Source organism: Antennarius striatus, chromosome 23 (genome assembly GCF_040054535.1).
Source record: "Antennarius striatus isolate MH-2024 chromosome 23, ASM4005453v1, whole genome shotgun sequence".
NCBI lineage: Eukaryota > Metazoa > Chordata > Actinopteri > Lophiiformes > Antennariidae > Antennarius > Antennarius striatus.
Window position 1 is genome coordinate 2,426,069 of NC_090798.1, and position 13,009 is coordinate 2,439,077.

At 41.7% G+C, this 13,009-nt stretch overlaps 1 protein-coding gene across 2 annotated transcripts in view; it reads right to left on the reverse strand.

Annotated features, from left to right (window-relative positions):
- The window catches only part of LOC137590339 (phosphofurin acidic cluster sorting protein 1), a 39,324-nt gene that overhangs the window by 25,565 nt on the left and 750 nt on the right, over positions 1 to 13,009 (reverse strand). The window lies entirely within an intron of this gene.

The following is a 13,009-nucleotide window of genomic DNA, read 5'->3' on the forward strand; positions in this document are numbered from 1 at the left end:
ACATACCAACAAACACAAAAACACTCGATGCCAGCACAGCACCCTGCTGGGATTTAATCTCTTCCCAAGTCACAGTCAGTACAGACTTGTTCTGATTCACACCTCGTCGGTGTTTGTTCAAATGGAGCAGAGCATCCAGTGTTGCTGTCACGCATTAGAGAAGTGATGGGGCCGTGTGCTCATGCCTGAACACTGGCAGTGATGCAAACAACACACAATGAATGAAGAAACAGAGGGAGAGGATAAAAAAGGAGGAAGAGCATCAGGACAGCAACAGGACACAAATCCACTAGCTTTTAACACAGTTTGTATTGATCAAAGTTGCAGCCCTCCAGCCATAATAAATGTCTAAAAATACACAACTAATGCTCCACAGACATTCTGGATGATGTTCATGCAGATGCCCTGCAGTCAGTAAGGAAGTAATTACAGTTTGGCAAAAAAAAAAAAAAGGAAGCTTCTTAAAACTAATTTAAACTGCTGTTCCAATACATGTATCTGAAATTGCAAAAGTTATGTTTCCACATTTTTGTGTTTCTCATTCAAAATATCTACCTGCATTGATGCTTAATTTGCATTAGCCTCACTTTAAACATACGAAAACCCATCAGAATTATTTTTCATCATTTTGTTTAAATATAAACCAAAGGATAATTTCTTGTGAACATTCAGACACCTTGAATTTTAACAGATTGTAAATCATGTCTTTATTATGCCTTGTCTAGAGAATGAAAATAAGATTTTTCTCTTTAATTCCATGTAAGCAACACAGGAAAGTGCAGAAAACGATATTAGAAAACTAGTCTAAAATAAAAATAAATAAAATGGTCTGGGATTAATTGGGGTTAACTGTTCAATTACCGGCCCTAGACCTCTATTTACCTCTGAATGGGTCAGCACCGGGTCAAACAACTTCATCTCACATTCAGTTTGTACCTTCTTTCTTTCAGCAGCACTGTTTTTGTGTCTTGTGAGGTAGATTTTGCAGCTTTGGAAAACAATGTTTTCCTTGTATGCTAAGTGGATATCATGCAAGTGGCAGATAAAGAGGTTTAACTGGCTCATTTATTCTATTGTGGACAGGTAGAAATGCCGCCTGTCAGTCCCTTCTGTCTTCCAGAGGATACTGGAGGTGTAAGAGGAAGCAACACCTCAAAAGCAGCAGACGGAAATTTTTTATTGTCTGCTGCTTGAAATAAATGTTTTTATAAAATAAGTATTTTTAGCTTTGTGTCCTTCCGTTTCATTTGAGCTCCTCTCTTCAGATCTGCACAATGTTTTAAACAAATACTACTATCAATATAAACAATGCACAATTATAATATAGATAATAGTTCCAAAGCTCACCTTGGCAGCCAAGGCGAGTGAACAACGTTTCATCAGCTAATGGCTTGGCGAGACGTTCGTCTCTTTCTTTCCGTTCAGTGTCTACTTTTAGCCATTTTGGTTTTGGCTTTGGCTTCATGGTCATCAAGGAGAAATGTCAAAGAAATTCAAGGTTATAATTACATGAACCTAAAAAGGTGCAGGCAGCTTTTCTTAAACAAGTAGCTCGGTCTTTTCTAGAGGATTTTATTCAGGAAGTTATAACATGGAATGAATCTTCAATAATACAATGATTCCACAGTCGTGTCACCTCCTGTCCTTCCTCCTTTTCCTTCTCTAGGTGTGTGACGTAAAATGTGAATATCAAATTCAATCTGTCACCTGCAGTAGAGGATGTCAGGCTCTTACAAGAGGGACAAGGTCACAGTGACATAACGCATTGTGTTTGCTTGTCGTAATCTCTCTCTTCAATATTCACTACGTTTCTTATCGTCCCCAGTGGCATAAGCTGTCCGCCACTGCCTGCCAAAAAACAAAACAACCACACACACAAACAAGCCCATATCGTGTCCTGCCCACTCCCTCGATTCATTCAATCCTCCGGCAATCCACGACTCTCCTTTCCCCCGCCCCCCATCTGTCTTATCAGATAGCGCCGCTGTTTCACTCGATCCCATCACCCTACTCCTCCCTCCTGCTCCTGTTTCCCCATCAATCCACCCGATTCTGCAGAACTTCTCTAATTGGTATGATGGATCTGACTTTTTAAAAACCCTCTGGTTCGATCTCCATCTCTGCTTACCTCCATCTCTCTCCGACATAGACTTTGCATTGATTTTGTGTTATTATAGTCTACTCTGTGTAGCCCATCTGTGTATTGTCACTTTATTCCTGCTTGTCTGGTTGTCACCTGACTTTAAATAAGCTATAAATAAGAGTCAATGATCTTATTGGTCACACAAAAATAGAGATTAAAACTTAAGACAAAGCTAATATAGATTATGTATCAGCATGGACGTTCTTCAAAAAAATAAATGTAAACATATCAGAATTAGCTGACAGTTTGTTCTAATGTCTATTTCTGTATGAAACTAAAAAACCAAGCATCAGCCAGACTGTAAATTCTCCTGACATAAAACAAGCTTAAGAAAGAAAGAGGAGGTGCAAACGTCAAGTATTAAATCAGACAGGCGTTTGAGAAACGCACCGTGAAATGTCTGATTGAACTCAGCAGCTGACAAGGATCTTCACCACCTCCGCCAGCTGACATCCTTGCTCGACAACACGATAGATACACCACAGAAAAGATTTATTACATTTAAATCTATTAAATAAACCAGGATCGAAAATGGAAATTCCATGACCTATTTCTTAAAAGACAGTTCTTTGCATACAAAAAAATTCAATTGAAATACATGAAGATGGAAGAAGCTGCTAAATATCACCATCATCTTAGTGACCTCTGACCTTTGCTCACACACTCCTACTCTCCTTCAAGGTTGTACAGCATCTATTTATGGCACAAAGATATCCCATGCTAACATGTGTTTACATTGATGAATGAGCAGATTAGTCTGTCATTACATACAGTATAGGAGTGTGTGGGAAAAAGTGTGTCGTCTGTGGGGGGGTGCCCTGTGGACAATATGTACTGTATGCATCAGTGAGCTGGCAGTATGTCGCTCCCTCTTACAGCTATGAGGCCGTAGAGAATGTGTGTTTTCCTGCGTTGTGACTCATTTTTAATCTGTAGTCAATGCATATACACCCTATGTGTGTGTGTGTGTGTGTGGGGATTCAATGCTCACCAAAGTGGTCATAAAGACCTAATCCTGACACGAGTGGGCAGGCACTTGTTGTTATACCAAGCTATCTGCTGTGAGTATTGGTAAGTGGGTGGCAGCAGGCTCATTTTGAAAGGCATGAGTGTAAACCGTGCAGTGTGTGTGTGTGTGTTTGCGTGTTGATTAATCAAAGACCTAAAACATGTGGGGGAGTATGAAACAAAAAAAAACTCCTGCCAAAAATGGCTTTGGACAACTCATTACTGTCGAGAGCAGGAATGCTAAGCTAAACGACAGGGGCTGGAGATGAAAAAGGAAATGTCGAACCGTGTTCGCCGAAAGCCACAAAATGAGAACGGTGACAGGACCGAGCTGCAGCGAAGGGCAAACAAGTGAGAGAAAATGAAGATGAACGTGTTGAGTCACGGCCAGTGAACATAAGTGAGGTGTGTTGGTGTGGAGGTGAGAAAGTGAATCATGGAGCCGGGTAATGATATTGAAGAGTGTGTACGTGTGTGTGTGTGGATGTGTTTCCCTTGGGCTGGTGTTGCCATCTGCACTGTTACATGTAGCTCTGCTTTGCATCTGGACTGGTTGAAAAAAAAAAAAAATCAAATGAAAACACAGCTCATGTTCAACATTTTAATAACAGGGAGAATCCAGGAGTCACCACACAAAACACAAAATTCTGTTTTGCAACTTTCTCTACAGAAAGGCTAGCATGAAATACATAAAAGGAAGTAATTTTTTTTCTCAGCAACGATGACGAATGGCAAAGTAGGGCCTGAATTCAATCAGAAGCACACAGGAAGATGTCGTATGCTGCCCTCAGGGTCCGTTTTTCTGACTTCACTATTGCCTTTGTCGCGATCAAATAATAGCAATTTAAACAGAGCACATTATGGATGGGTTTAGTGTTAGGAAGGTGAAAACAACTGCACAAAAACAGCGTTTTCCACTGTTAAACACCAACAAAACCTAGAGCAGCTATTAATCTTTAAATGTGGACAGAAGTTGCAATAAACTTCCTATATACGTTCATGTCAAACAGTCCAGACGACCGCCTTGAAATAGGAACTGAGTTGTGATGGATAACACCACACACACCAATGTCTGCCTGTCACCCTGAATTCAAATGCAGTGTTTTGTGTGGTGCTGAACTGAATGTGATGTTTCATCATTTACAGGCACAGAATTGTGTCCCACATCTTGTTTCATATTCCGATCCGTTTGGTGTCACTGGATCAGAGGGGATGCTATGCTAGTCGTCCCTGGTGATGATTCATGATGTGTATTCAAGCTGGTCTTCAGAGTAACCCATTTGAATTGTCTTTCATCACATATTTTAGACATGACGAACAGACCGATGATACTATTTTCAGCGCAAACAATAGCGACCTGGATCTATACGCTTCTCTAGCAAAGCCTCTGATGCGAACTTGGGAGGTCAATGCCAAAAAAAGTTCATTTATTTATAAACACAACATTCCCCAGTTTGAAGAAAAATGTAAATTCTTCTGTCAGTAACGTTCAAAGACTCCAACATCCAGCTTATGAATTAATCACAATGCCCCCTGTGACGATAGACATGATGTATATCCAGTACAGACATTTACTTCTGACTTGAGACAAAATAATAAAACTGAACACTGAACAGAGAGAATAATAAAAAATGGTAGGCGTGAGATCCACAGTTTGCTCTCTGTTTGCCTCTTTTATTATATTAAGCCTCAGCAAGTTAAAGGATTAGGATTAAATCATTAAAACTGTCAGGCCAAATTTAAAATGAGCATCAGTCGACATTTGTATGAACTAAGTTTTGATGCAGTTGCGACACGGAGCAGCTGAAAGCGACACGGCGTCCGTGGCTGTCATGTCGCACCAAATCAGTGACAGCAGGTGAGTATGAACGGGGCTCAAAGGACCACGCCGGCAGCTCAGGTGATGACTGCTCAGGAAATAACGGTGGCAGGGGTGACTCCGATCCGTCACCGAGTGGCCATGAGGGGACGATGTTGCAGAGAAGCACGGATCTAACGGCAGCAGAGGGAGGAAGGCGGAAGGAGAATTTATCAACAAGCCTGGGCAGCACCTAAGCACAGCTTAGATTTGGCTGTGAGCCGACGGTGTCAACAAGGTCGTATGCCTCTGGGGAAGAAAGGAACAAAGATGTGACAAACACAATGGTGAAGACAGAAGCAGAACAGACAGATAAAGAGGAAGCAGACAGAGAGAAAGAAAAAAAAATCAAGGAGGACTGGAAATAAGGGAGCATGTGGCAGAGCCTGCTTCTTCCATTAGCTCGGATCGCTCTGCCATATCTGGTCCTTCTGCCCCAGCTGCTCCTCGTCCAATTACCAAACCACATTTGATGTCACCCTTTTCTCATAAAGCCTCCTGTTTTTCCTCTGTCATCGGCCAACGCTCACCCTCCTACTCCTCACCTTCACCCCCCCCCAGCTCATTTTGTCTCCCTTGCAGCCTGATCTTTGACTCACCGTCGGCTTCACAATCAAAAATACGATGATTGATTTCATAGCAATTAATTGTCCCATTAAATGTTCAGAAACCTCTGTTGGGCAACAATTCAGAAGTGGAACCAGGCTACCTGCCCTCTTACTTTCTCACATTTTCTTTCCTGCTCTAGTCTTTCTTCAGAAAGGCGACAGTCGCCCTGCTGCTGTGCGCTGACACTTAACCCGAGGCAGCAGAACCCTGCCTGCCGTACATATGTGCAAACAGCGAGGCGTTATTTGATGCAAGTTGAGAAGTGAAGCGAGACGATTTGCCCTTTGTCAAACACGCAGCGGCATTACGAGGGAACACGGGTCTCCTGTATTTATATAGATGTAACATCCAGTCAGACAGAGAACAACACAAAATGAATTACACTATTGTTGCATTTAAGAAAATGTGGGAAAAAGCTGCATAAAATGACGTGAACATGTAGTGTAAACGAGAGCACAGATTAAAAATGCAAAGAACTCTTAAATCGAGGACGACAACGAGTGCTTGTTGTGAATTAACAGTCGAGTGCAACACCCCAACAAAAGGTACTCCTGTAAAAACACACAATAAGACACCACCTCCACTCCAAAATACCAGGATGAGAAGCAGATACAAGAGCTGTGAAAAGCAGCAATCGTGCTTATTGAGCGATTATTCCCTCCTTTAAAAGGTGCATCAAAGCAAAAAAAACGAGGCACATTCAGTGAATAAAATGAATAGAAGGCATTTCATTTAGCAGAAAGAGGCGAGAGGCGGTGTTTTTATGTGTCCTCTATCTTCACTTTTATGGAGAACGGTAAAGTAAAAATAAGCAGAAAAGGGGAGATTTAAACTGTGAAAGTACAAACACAAAGTAATCTTTGTCGTTTAAGGGCAATGCGAGGCAGTGGAAGGTCAAGTGGTGCATAGATGTGAATAATCACAGGTGTCAATGCTCCAGAAAGAGCTCATTCGGTTTTCCGCCAACTAGCTTTTAATGGAAGAGGTTTTGTGCTTTATAGTGTGTAATCAAATCAGGACCGCAGCCTCTGAATGAGTCATTCATAATTCATAAAGTCTTGCATAAAGGTTTTTTAAAATGGAAATTTCTTCTGTGAAATAAGAAACACGGCTAGTTTTGAAGAATCAGAATCAAGAAGCAGATCCGGACTCAAAGTACTTCAAATCAAAACAACACCCAATGATAAGCGTGCGTGCCACTGTAATCAAATAAACATCCTCATGACAATCTGTGAAGTCAAGCTAAAACAAACAATTTCTTGGTAGTTAGTGAGACCGTTCGAAACGGGCAGATTCAAACACACAATCTCAAGCTGGGGCTGGCAACCTTTTCTTGTTTGGCTCAGTTTTTCATGCTCCCGTCTCTTCTCTATCCTTTGCCAACCTCCGTCTCTCCCTTCATCCCCTCCTGTCTTGCTCCAGTTCCCACAGCCACAGGCAAGGACACACTGAGGCCAGTCGCTTCCTAAAGAGGGCACAATCAACCTTTACACACACTGTAAAACCCAACTATGTCAAACACTATCTTCTATGTTTACAAGAGAGCGGGGCATGCCTGCAACAAGTTGGGGTTAGTGCGTGTTACAGCGTTGGTTGGTAGTCTGCATTTTTTAAAAAAAGAACACTCACCCTGAACACAAATCATAAATGTCGGCAGGTTTTTCTAGTCTCGTTTGCACTTTGTTATCCAGATTACAGGGCGGCTGTCTGGCCTCTACCCCCTTGCATAGTCCCAGCATGTGACCTGCATTCTGTGGCAGTGTGAGAGGAAAGATAAGATAATGCTTGTGTTGAAAGAAAGTGCAGAATGCTGGTTTCTTCTGTGTGCATTTGACTACATTTGAATAGGTTAAGAGCCTTGAGGATTCTTCTTTTTGTTGCCATGCATATGCAACACATGTGGACACATATAATATAACTGACCCTTCATTAAAGCGATTACAGATTAATGAGCCGAGCACCCGCCTAATCCTGTATAACTTAAAGTGGGGACACGCCATCGGAGCGCACATGCTGGCAGGCCGCCCGGCACAACCACAGAACGAAGAACCTCTATCTGACGGTGCAATCTAATTAGTTTCCTGGATATCAACCAATCAGGTCAGCTCCCGCATTGATATCATTATCATATCAGGCATCAGAGTCACTGCAGGAGTCCAGGAGCAGGAGCTAATCCAAAAAGGGCACAGCTGACTATGTCAGGTTTGTTCCTCTGCACAAACTGATAAATTTCCACATAATTCATCTGCCTCAACAACATCAAATGTCACATTTGTGCAAATATTCATGGTTTTCAAACTTGAAATGGATGCTATAGTACGTATGCATGCCATTTTCCTCTGAAAGGGAGAAAGCACACCATCTGCTCATAAAGCGCCATCGCTGACGTGATCCTCATCGTTCATGTTGCATTACTGCAAACCCGACACGTATCTGATCCAGAGGCACACATGAAAAGTCTCAAAATGAGATTCATTTGTGTCACGAAAAATTAAATTAAGCAAAACCCACGCAAGTAAATTCTCCAATAAGAAACCCCAGAAACAAGAGCAATCGGTTGATGCTTTTAATTCATCCAAACAGAATTTAAATAAAATATTGATGCCAAATTGAGAAAACTAATTCTAGAACAGAGGCACCGTTTTAAGGTCAATCTGTGTTAAGTGCATTACAACAACCTTGTGTTATCACACACGTGAAAGTGTGTAACCTGAGCTGGAGAGGATTACAGACCTGTACCAGCATTATTTGTGTGAACATGAAGAGAATACAAACAAACAAATGCAGCTGTTCTTTGCACAGTACGCTTTCCAGTAATGGTTTGTGGGTTTTTGTGCGTCCATCTTTGCGTGTATGACAATACCTGAACTTTCCTCCAGAATACTTCAGAGATTTAGAAAATATAAGCAATCTCCGGTATGCAGTGAAATGAGGAAATCTTTCCATCTCAGCCTTCCCTCTCAGAGTCCCCTGGGTTCAAACTGAGGTGATTCAGAACCTGCTTTGTCATGACATGACTCAGTGTGTCTGTGTGTGTGTGTGTGTGTGTACTTGTTGTCAGCACCACGTCTGTCTCCTTAATAGCATTCCCATTTTTTATGTACCCGGATTCCACAGTGTTTCTGTTTATACATTATAGGCAAGCGAGGCGTTTCAGTGACATTGTGTGCGTGGAAGTGTCACCACCTTGAAATGGAAATTTGTGTGCATTGCTGTGTGCACATGTGTGTGTGTGTGTGTGTGTGTGCGCGCGCACTCCAGACGGGAGTCTATGATTCCGCAGCGGGGGAATCGCTGCCAGGAGAAATAAGCTTTCAAAAACACACACATCCCTGACAATACCGCAACAAAGACCTCCTCACACCACAGCAGTGTCGTAACCCAGAACAGCCACACGAGGAAGAGGAGGAGGAAGACAGATTCACTAACTATCTCCTCTAAAATAACAACCACCCGCCAGTCAAATCAAGCTCCTTTCTCGTCCCCGAATCAAGACTGGCTTTCAGACAGCTCCTTTCACAGGAAATGTTTGTTTCTCAGACTTGCATAAGAGAAAAGTTTGTTTTGTGTTAACATCAGAGGGGATTCATTTCATTACTAACTGCTGTTTGACTTACAGGATGTTTCTGCAACAGTCCCTCGGTCTGTTGGAGTGAACTTCCTGCTAAAGGCATTTTTATTTTGTCTTGCGTGTGGCTAAGTTATGATTTCTATTATTAACTCCAATCAAATCCATTCCTTTATATTTCTGCGGCCAACAGATTAATAGATCATTAAAGGCAATAATAAGGCCATCATCATCATCATCATCATATTGCCATCTGCAACCTCAAAGCTGGAAGGCTATTATCAGAAACAGTAAATCATCCTCATGGACAGTGAGGATGGTGAGGAGGAAGAGGAGGAGGTGTTAGCATCCCATCGCCCTTCAATCGAGCTGAGCTGCAATGGAAACTCCAGACCTCTCAGCCAATCAGCTGCTCCGGAGAAGCAAGTGGCGCCAAGGCCAGTGGCAGCCTCAGAGCTTCTTAATGAACACTTCCACCCCATCGACGTGCGTGTGCACATGTGCGATGGCACGTTGTTGGCACTCTCTCAGTTTCTTTTCGTTTGTGTGTTCAGCAGCCGGGGTAGGAAGGCAGGGTAGATAGTGCAACGCTGACACTCGAGGAACCAGTGCCACCCCATTATTATGTTGCAGCGCAATTACATCCGACAAGTCTAACAAATGCATGATGTATAATTCAGAACATCCTGCATTTCTGCTATGAGTGCCTTTGAACCAACAGTATTAATTACCAGGCCAGTAGTTAAGCATTTATTTTGGATACAATGACCACTGTTTTCACCTTCTTTTTATTTTTTTTTGCTCTGAATATTTTGGTCTCTTTTTGATGAGGCTCAAGAATAGAACTTAAGACTTAAAATACTGTAAGAAAAACACATGAACACCACTAAAATTAAACAATTTAAGGATTGAGGAGTCCATAATTTTTCTTGGAATGGGCAAATGTTTTCTCAGCATTTGATTTCATGGAGGATGGCAAAGCAAATTCGGGCTAAGCATCTTGCCCAAGGTCAAATAAGAATGCAAACTGCACGGGATGAGAACCAAATGTCTGTCCCTGCAGGCAAAAACTCTTCCACCAACAACAGTTCTGTATCACTGAAATGAACTTCCAATCCCCTGGTTGAGTCCTGCAATTGTAAATCTGGTAGGTTAAGGTTATTCATTCACTTTGGATGAAAATCTAATAAAGACATTCTAAAAAAGGTTAGTTGTCTCAATCTGCCTTTACGCTAAACTAAGCCAAGTTAGTCACCTCCTGCCACTGACTCAGTGTTAAACCCCTAAAAACTGACAAACTTATAAACACTCAAAGGGGTTATGAGCCAAAAACTGTAGCTCACCATCCAGGATCCATCTACGGACCAGAGGCATGGGACTTTCCACTGAGCTCTTAAAGAAGACCTTTAATAATGCAAGAGGTGGGGGCTCTACAACGGGGCCCATTCCTGGAATACCAAGATGTAGAGTAGCTTCACAAGCGAGCTTTCACTAAACTCCGCTGGATGCTGGAATCCAAACCATTTACGATATGAACAGCGGCCGACGCCATCAACATTCCACCTGACAGTAGCACCGGAAATCTGCTCATCTTTATTCAACACAGCTTCCATGTGGGTTTCAGAGCCTGACAGAACGGATAATGTGCTCTTCAGTGGGATTATTTGGCTGCCAGAAAATGAAGGTTTTATCCTCTCGAGGTGGGAAAGAACAACCATTGAACCACGCGAAGGGAGACGGCCAGAGATGGTTTAGAGAAAGTGAAATAATTTATTGCCCTTTTGTAAACAGCATAATAAAAGATCAGTAAAGCAGAATATTGACATGACCTGTGCTTTAAAATAATCTGATATATTGACTGCTCGTACTTGATGACAGATACTATGAACCCACAGATATTTGACCATAGCAACTCAATCTCTTCTATTTTTAGTCAATCCTCACTGAATACGACCAAAACTGCAGGAACAAACAGCCAAAAGTGGATATTTATTCATGTTTACCCAGGTTTTACCACAAGCTGGGATTCTAGCTGAGCGTATGTTTTTACCTGCTGGAGCAAATTCAGTCCACTACACTACATAAATATCACATCATGTGGCATTTTTTGGGTAGACAGAAAGATGATACAACAAGTACCTCAGCAAGAGGGAGGAAGTTCACAGTCCTTCTTGTAGCAACAAAGATTAAGCAACAAGAAGGAAAAAAGCTGACTGAAACACATCATCACGACTGAATTTCAACACACAGCAGACACAGGTTCTTATCTGTGGAAGACTGCCATGGATTAGCTGTCACAGCCGTTTTTTGAAGATCCTCCTACTGCCTGTGTCTGTGAGAAATTATTTTTAAATGTAGATGACAGAGCTACCACTTCTTCTCTCATCTCCCAGTCTCATCCTCTCTCCATGCATTTTTTTTCTGTCTCTGTTCGCCAGTCGGTCTCTGCTGCTGCGACTGCAGTGAAATCGAAGTTATCTGACGGACGGTGTTGGCTGCTGAAAATGGTTTGAAAAATAAATAATCTTTTCTTCATTTTTTTTTAAATCACATTTTGACGCACCAGATAATTTAAATCGGCTGCAGACATCTGGGTAAAAACACAGCGAAGGTGATAATGTGCATCTCAAAGAAAAGGTCAGGAGGAAATACGCTATAAAATATGGGCCAATGGTGGATTTTTTATTCATGCAAGCTGTTCCAAAACAGAGAAGAAGGACCACATCATTTATTCACATGCTCTACAAACTCTAACTGCAAAAAAATGTTAAAAAGCAAAACATACCCTTGAGGCTTATTTGCTTCCAAACCCAGTAAACCCTCAAAGTATTTTTGAAAGCAGTATTAAGACGTGAGCTTGGGAACATTATGATGCTTTCACCAGCATGCTTTATTTCCACTAATTGCTTTCAGTAACCTAAACATCTGAGATCGTTTGAAACGCTGTGGTTCGACCTTCTGACTAGAAGAAACAAAACCAATCACTGGAGAATTTTACTTTTCATGTCACTGCAAAGTTGCAAATTTAAGACGGTAGAAAAATGTGGTCTGAATAGAAATGTGCATGTAATAATAATATAAATAAATAAAATCTGCATATAAAAAGGGACATTTCCAATACAGCGGTTTTCAGTTCCATCATATACTGTCACACTGTAAGCTTAGTCCATTTTGTCATGCACAGTCACAGTGGATTACCTTTGACCTTGAATAAAACTAATGGTCGCAACTACGGCAATGTGAGGTAACACACCTGACTTATGTAGACATCACACGCAGTGTGTGCCTTTTCTTTTCACCAACACCTTGCATGCGCATTTTTTAATCGGCACAATGTCATCCAGTCAGTGGAATCCAGCTTGCAGCCTTTCAATCAAACAAAGACCTCTGTGTCTTTGTTTAGAACTAAGCTCAGGTGGATAAGGTGTCTGGGCTATTGTGCCCTTGCTGCATTATCTAAATGAACGCATGCAACTTTCAGTATCGCAGCTTGTCTTGGTCCAATACAACAAGTAAAACCAAATATTTGAGCATTCATTTGTGCCTGCCGAGTCACATAAAACTGAACTCTTTGCTTTCATAAACCATCGCCTGCTGTTACAGCTGCACCATCCGTAGAAGCCAAATCATTTTTCTGTAGTTGCAGGGACCAATGTGTCTGCAATGATCATGTGGGCTGAGAATATGTGAAAGGCAGCAGATGCACAACATAAACCATCTTTATTAGGACAAACAATGACCGTGTTGCAAGTTAGTGATATTTATAGATTTAGAGTTGTAAAAGCTATTGGGTAATTATCTAGGTAACACTGGGTTGTAAAAC